We start from the raw sequence: 7,538 nt of genomic DNA, 5'->3' as shown, positions 1-7,538 counted from the left end.
TGCCCCGGATTTATATAAAGAACTCACGGATTAGAAGATGGATTGAACTAAAGCAACTCTAAATCCTTTCCAATTCTGAGAAACTGTGCAACTACTATTCTTTTCCTCTATGTATTGTGGTCTCTGGCTATTTACCCAGAAGATATTGTTATTCTGTTTCCAACTTAGGGACATGTACTATCCTTAAGTCACACCCATGAAACTACATTTTATATAAAGTCACAGAACAAATGCTACACTTGGTTAGAAAGCAAAGGCATAACTAGCTATTTTTATACGTGGAGCAAGTGCCAAGCAATGCAAACATTGCCACCACTCTTTCCCTCTCCCTTTAACCTCCATGCAAAGTGCACTCATCGCAATCTGCAAATATCTACTTCCATCTCTTCTGTTTTTCTCTTTGGGGTATTGGAACATTAAAGAGGGTCATTAAGGTCAGATAGTGTATGCGTGTTGGGGCATAGTTTGTCACTTCTGGGAATGTATCTGAGTAACTGAGCTACTCACCCAACCATAAGTTATAGAACAAATCCAATCAAGTATTCCTCTTACAGTGCTTCCAAAGGGAATCTGTAAAACAGAGTGGTGCTTGCCCTACATGATATATACTCTCCTCCAAGGAGGATGCTGAAAACTAAGTGATGGTATTCTTTAAGATTTTTTCCACTTATTGGATGTTTAAAAATTACAATAATCATACATACTTGCTGTAACAAGTCAAATCATATCCGGATTTGTAAAGAAAAAATTAATAATCGCCTCTCCCCCATCTCACACCATTGAGATAATCAGTGTTAACACTCTGCATTTTATCTTTCTGTATCTTTATCTTTGCTCTTACAAATATATGGAAACATACATAAACATAATATATTTCCTCTGCTTTTTAAAATAAGAAGATAGGATCATGGTATACATATTACTCAGCAACTTGCTTTATTTCACTTAATATGTTTTAGATGTGAAAGAGTATAGCTCTAACTTACTGTGTTAAGAGCTGCAGTAAAAGACTGATAGGTTTGATCACATATAAACTAAAAAAATGCAATGGGCCTGGAAAACATTGTCAACACATACGACCAACAGTTAATATCACTAATAGATAAGGAGCTCCTAGAAACTGATAGAAAAAAAGAAATTCTCCAATGGAAAAATGGGCAAAAGCTATGAATAGGCAATTCACAGCAGAAGATATACAAATAACCAATAAATAGATAAAAAATTCCTCAACTTCATAGTAATCAGGGAATGTAAATCCAAAGAAAAAGCAGATTTCATTAAAATTATGAAAGTAATAAAACCTCATTGTAAAAACAGGCTAACAGTAAAACTATATAGAGGTGTATAAAGAAAAACATAGTAGTCCCACCTTCACTGTTGCAGTCTCACTTTCCATGAGTTAACCATATTTACTATTTACCACACAATTCTCCATGCTCTTACAAACATAAACAAACCCATAACAAAGGCTATTTTAAATAAAATCAAGATCTCCTAAATATATTACTTTGCAACCTATTTTTTCTTTTAACAATTTTCATGGACATCTTCTTGTTCAATGTGCAAAAGATCCAGCCCATTGTTTTAAATAGCTACATAATATTTCATAGAACAGATCTATCACAATTTATTCAACCTATTGGTGGACTTCCAAGTGGTTTCCAGATTTTATTTCTTTATAAATAATCCTTCAATAAATATCCTTATAGATATAGCCCTTGTACTAATGCTTATATTATCTAGAACAGATTTCCAAAACTGAAATTTCTGTTTCAAAGGGTATTTGCATTTTAAATTTTTAGTAGCTGTTGCCGCATTACTTTCTAAATGTTTAGTAGCAAACACATTCCCACCAGCAGTTTGGAAGGGTTCTCACATTTCCACACCTTTGCTTCAATAGATGATGTCAATATTTTTTCTTACTTTTATTTTGTTTGTTTTTTAAAATGGCAATGAAATTTCCACGCTGCTTGGTTGATGAAGAACTATAAGCCTACCAATGTTCATGCATATCAATAATTTTTTGGATTTTAAAACAAATACAATACATATACATATATTTCATATACGTTAAGAGGTATATGTTATTAAACTCTATGCGCCTAAATTATTTTGTGGGATCTTGAATCTTTTTTTTAATAAAGACTTTACATTTTTAAAACAGTTTTAAGTTCACAAAAAAATTGAGAGGGAGGTACAGAAATTTTGCAGATATCTCCTACCCCAACCATGCATAGTCTCCCCCATTATCAACATCCCCCACTAAAGTGGTACATTTGTTATAGTTGATGAGCCTATGTTGACACATCATAATTACCCAAAGCCCATAGTTTCCATTAGGGTTCACTCTTGGTGTTGTACATTCTATGGATTTGCACAAATGTATAATGACATACTTCCATCACTATGGTATCATACAGAGTATCACTGCCCTAAAAATCCTATGTGCTCCACCTATTCATCCCTCCCCGTGAAGCCCCAGCAACCACTGATCATTTTACTGTTTATAAAATTTTACTTTTTCCAGCATATCATATAGTTGAAATCATACAGTATGTAGCCTTGCAGATTGGCTTTTTCACTTAGTAATATGCATTTAAGTTTCCTCTATGTCTTTTCACGGCTTGATAGCTCATTTATTTTTAGTGCTGAATAATATTCCATTGTCTGGATGTACCCTAGTTTATTTATCCATTCGTCTTATGAAGGAAATCTTAGTTGCCTCCAAGTTTTAGCAATTATGAATAAAGCTGCATCTGTGTGCAGGTTTTTGTGTGGACATAAGATTTCAATTCCTTTGGGTAAATACAAAGGAGCATGATTGCTTGATCATTTGGTAAGAGTATGTTTAGTTTTGTAAGAACCTCCAAACTGTCTTCCAAAATATCTGTACCATTTTGCATTCTCACTAGCAATGAATGAGAGTTCCTACTGCTCCATATCCTTGTCAGAATTTGGTGGTGTCAGTGTTCTGGATTTTGGCCATTCTAATAGGTGTGTAATGGTTTCTCATTGTTGTTTTATTTTGCATTTCCCTGATGACAAATGATGTGGATCATCTTTTCATAAGCTTATTTGCCATCAGTATATCTTCCTTGGTGAAATGTCCATTAAAGTCTTTGCTCTATATTTTAATTGGGTTGTTTGTTTTCTTATAGTTGAGTTTTCAGAGTTCTATGTATATTTTGGATAACAGTTCTTTATCAGATGCGTCTTTTGCAAATATTTTCTCTCATTCTGTGACCTGTCTTCTCATTCTTTTGACACTGTCTTTCACAGAGCAGAAGTTTCAAATTTTAATGAAGTCCAACTTATCAATTATTTCTTTCATAGATTGTACCTTTGGTGTTGCATTTAAAAAGTCATCACCATACCCAAGGTCTTCTAGGTATTCTATGTTATCTTCTAGGAGTTTTATAGTTTTGCATTTTACATTTAGGTCTGACTTATTTTGAGTTAATTTTTGTGATGAGTGTCAAGTTTGTATCTAGATTCATTTTTTTGCATATGGAGGTCCATTATTCCAGCATCATTTGTGGAAAAGACTATCTTTTCTCCACTGTATTTCTTCTGATCCCTTGTCAAAGATCAGTTGACTTTATTTATGTGGGTCTATTTTTCAGTTTTGTATTCTGTTCCGTTGATTTATTTGTCTCTTCTTTCACTAATGTCACACTCTCTTGATTACTGTAGCTTTATATTAAGTCTTAAAATCTAGTAGTATCAGTCCTCCAACTTCCTTCTTCTCCTTCAATATTGTGTTGGCTATTCTCATTCTTTTGCCTCTCCATATCAACTTTAGAGTTAGTTTGTCTATATCCACAAAAGAACTTGCTGAGATTTGATAGGGATTGCATTGAATCTATAGATCAAGTTGAGAAGAACTGACATCTTGACAATATTGAGTCTTCCAATCCATGAACATGAGATATCTCTCCATTTATTTAGTTCTTTGATTTCATTCATTAGATTTATGTAGTTTTACTCATATAGATCTTGTACTTTTTTTTTGGATTTACACCAAGTATTTCATTTTGGGGGGGGTCCTAATGTAAATTATGTTATGTTTTAAATTTCAAATTCCACTTGTTTATTGCTCGTATATCAGAAAACAATCAACTTTTATATATTAACGTTTTGTCCTGCATCCTGGCTAAAATCATTTATTAGTTCCAGGAGTTTTTCTGTTTATTCTTTCAGATTTTCTACTTAGACAAACATGTCGTCTGCAAACAAAGGCAGTTTTATTTATTCCTTCTCAATCTGTATACTTTTTATTTCCTTTTCCGGTCTTATTGTATTATCTAGGACTTCCAGTATGATGTTGAAAAGAAGTGATAAGAAGGGACATCCTTGCCTTGTTTCTCATCTTAGTGGGAAAGCTTCTAGTTTCTCACCATTAGATATGATGTTGGCTGTAGGTTTTTTGTAGATATTCTTTATCAAGTTGAGGAAGTTCCCATCTATTTCTAGTTTATTGGAAGTTTTTATCATGAATGAATGTTGGGTTTTGTGAATTATTTTGTCAATTATGGTGATGACTCTTTAGATAGAATGCTTGTTCTGCATTTATTAATATTTTCATGTGATTTTTCTTTTTTGCTTCTTTTTATCTCCCACCCCCCCCCCCGCCTTAGTTGGGACAGGATGGTTAGAGTGGACTGGAGTTGGATATTTCACTTCCCCCAAGTCAGTTAAACTCTGATTATATCCTGGTAAGTTAGGCTCTGATTAACCATGAAGGTGGGCAGTACTCTGGTGTATTTCAAAATGGTTCCTTTACCCTTCCTTCTGCCAGAAGCACAAGGGGATTTTTCTCCAATATTTATTATGAGAACCTGTTCAAGCTCCTGGAGGTAAATTTCACAATATGATGGGGTGGGGTCCCCCTGTAACTAGGTCCCCCTGGAGTTTTTTTTTTTTTTTTTTTTTTTTTACTGAGGAAGATTTGCCCTGAGCTAACATCTGTTGCCAATCTTCCTCTTTTTGCTTGAGGAAGATTTGTCCTGAGCTATCATCTGTGCCAACCTTCCTCTATTTTGTATGTGGATTGCTGCCACAGCATGGCCACTGATGAGTGGTGTAGGTCTGTGCCCAGGAACCAAACCCAGGCCGCTGAAGCACACCAAACTTAACCACTAGGCCACCCTCCTGAAGTTTTTAACTCTCAGTCTTGTCCACACTGAGCCTCCAGCAATTCCTCATTTGCAGTTCAGGTTTTCCTACCCTGGTGCTGGTTCCTGTGGCAGTTTCTGCTCATGAGTCTCTGTTCCTGTAAGCTGCAACTCTGTGTATTTGTCTACCTGTGTCTAATCTTGGGGGCAGTGATTGACCCTGTGTCCTCCCCTCTCTTATGGATCCAAGAAGAGTTGCTGACTTTTCAGTCTTTTTACTTGTTGCTAGGACAGAGTGGTGATTTCCAAGCTCCTTACATATGGAACCAAGTCTTGAATCTATTGATCTTTTTCTTAGGAGTATGGATTTGTGGGAGCAGGTGATAATGGTGGGGAAAAGTGTTTAAATACAGCAAAGTATTATTATATTAAGGCCTATCACTCGTTTCATTTTATCTTACTCTGCAGGTTTCTTGGTTTCATCTTGTTCCTTGGTGTCTGACACCCTTAGCCCATCTGGTAGACTGATGAGAAGACTTTCAACTAACACTGCCAATGTGCCAACTGAAATTTAGAGTCAATATTTTTGCATACCACCTGGCCAGACTAGCATGATAAACATCATTTCACTGAGGAATTAAGTTATTGTAGTAGTATGCTTTTATGGAATCATTGTGGAAATCAGCAACCTTCTTTTTTTTTTTTGTGAGGAAGATTAGCCTTGAGCTAACATCCATGCTAATCCTCCTCTTTTTGCTGAGGAATACCGGCTCTGAGCTAACATCTATTGCCAATCCTCCTCCTTTTTTTCCCCCAAAGCCCCAGTAGATAGTTGTACGTCATAGTTGCACATCCTTCTAGTTGCTGCATGTGGGACGTGGCCTCAGCATGGCCGGAGAAGCGGTGCGTTGGTGCGCGCCCGGGATCCGAACCCAGGCCGCCAGTAGCGGAGCGCGCACACTTAACTGGTAAGCCACGGGGCAGGCCCAGCCACCTTCTAAAAAAAGGTCCTGATACTTAATTTGGGATAAGAGAAAGAATAGCAAATATTGGATGGTTTTCCAGATTTCAGCTTAGAGCTTCTTAGTCAGATATCTCAGTAAAAACATCAGAACTGCCACCTACAGCTCTTTCATGGCCCATACTGCTCAGCATTTTTTCTCAAACTCAGAGTAAATTATTCATAACAGCTTTGATTTATCGAATGCTTAAAACATGATAGGCACTGTGCTGATGTTTTACATTCATTATCTCATATGAATTCTATGAGGACACTATTAATACCTCTGCTTTTTGCATAAGAAAATTGAAGCTCACATAGGTTAAGCAATTTGCTCAAGGCAGAGTAAGGACTTGAACCCAACTCTGTGAAACTTTAAAACTACCATGGTCTATGGCAAGTGTTGGCAAATTTTTTCTACAAATGGTCATATAGTAAACATTTTTGGCTTTGTAGACCGTACAGTCTCTGTTGTAACTATTTCACTCTGCTGTTGTGGCATGAAAGCAGCCATAGATAACATGTAAACAAATGAGCATGGCTGTGTTCCATTGAAACTTTATTTGCAGACACTGAAATTTGAATGCCATATAATTTTCACTTGTCATAAATATTGTTTTCCTTTTGATTTTTTCAGCCATTTAAAAATGTAAAAACCATTTTTAGCTCATGGGTCACACAAAACAGGTGGTGGTCCAGATTTGGCTTGTGGGGCTATAATTTGCTGACCCCTAATCTATGACATCTCAAAGGTTGCAGAGCCTTTCAACCACATAATTGAAGGACTTCATCAACTACCCTACGTTCCCTTAATAGCTCAATATGGGTCAGTCATTCATGAACACATCTATGCCTTTTTCGGAGATATTTTTCTATTTAGTACCATATAGGTACTGATTTTATCTAGAACAAAGTTATTCTTTTCTAAGGATCTATTCAAATATTTTAGCATTCACTGAACAAGCCTGTATTTATTGGATTCCTTTTAACCTGGCTCTTCTTTATTTCACATACCATGCCAAAGGTTTGCCCACCGTGCCAACATTTGTTCTATAACATACTTATCCTCCAACAGCTCAGGGGCATCTTCTATACAACAATTAATGACTCTCATAAAAATAACAAATATGTAACTTTTTAAGTATTAAGAGTGATTGAAAATATGTTGCTAAGACTGATGTCGAAGAGCGTTCTGCCTATGTTTTCTTCTAGAAGTTTCATAGTTTCAGGTCTTACATTCAAGTCTTTAATCCATTTGGAGTTAATTTTTGTGTATGGTGTAAGGTAAGGGTCTACTTTCATTTTTTTGCATGTGGCTGTCCAGTTTTTCCAACACCATTTGTTGAAGAGACTTTCTTTTCTCCATTGTATGTTCTTGGCTCCTTTGTCAAAGATTAGCTGTCCATAGATGTGTGGGTTTATTT

This window comes from Diceros bicornis, chromosome X (assembly GCF_020826845.1).
Source record: "Diceros bicornis minor isolate mBicDic1 chromosome X, mDicBic1.mat.cur, whole genome shotgun sequence".
Classification (NCBI taxonomy): Eukaryota; Metazoa; Chordata; class Mammalia; order Perissodactyla; family Rhinocerotidae; genus Diceros; species Diceros bicornis.
Note: the sequence above shows the minus strand (reverse complement) of the source record.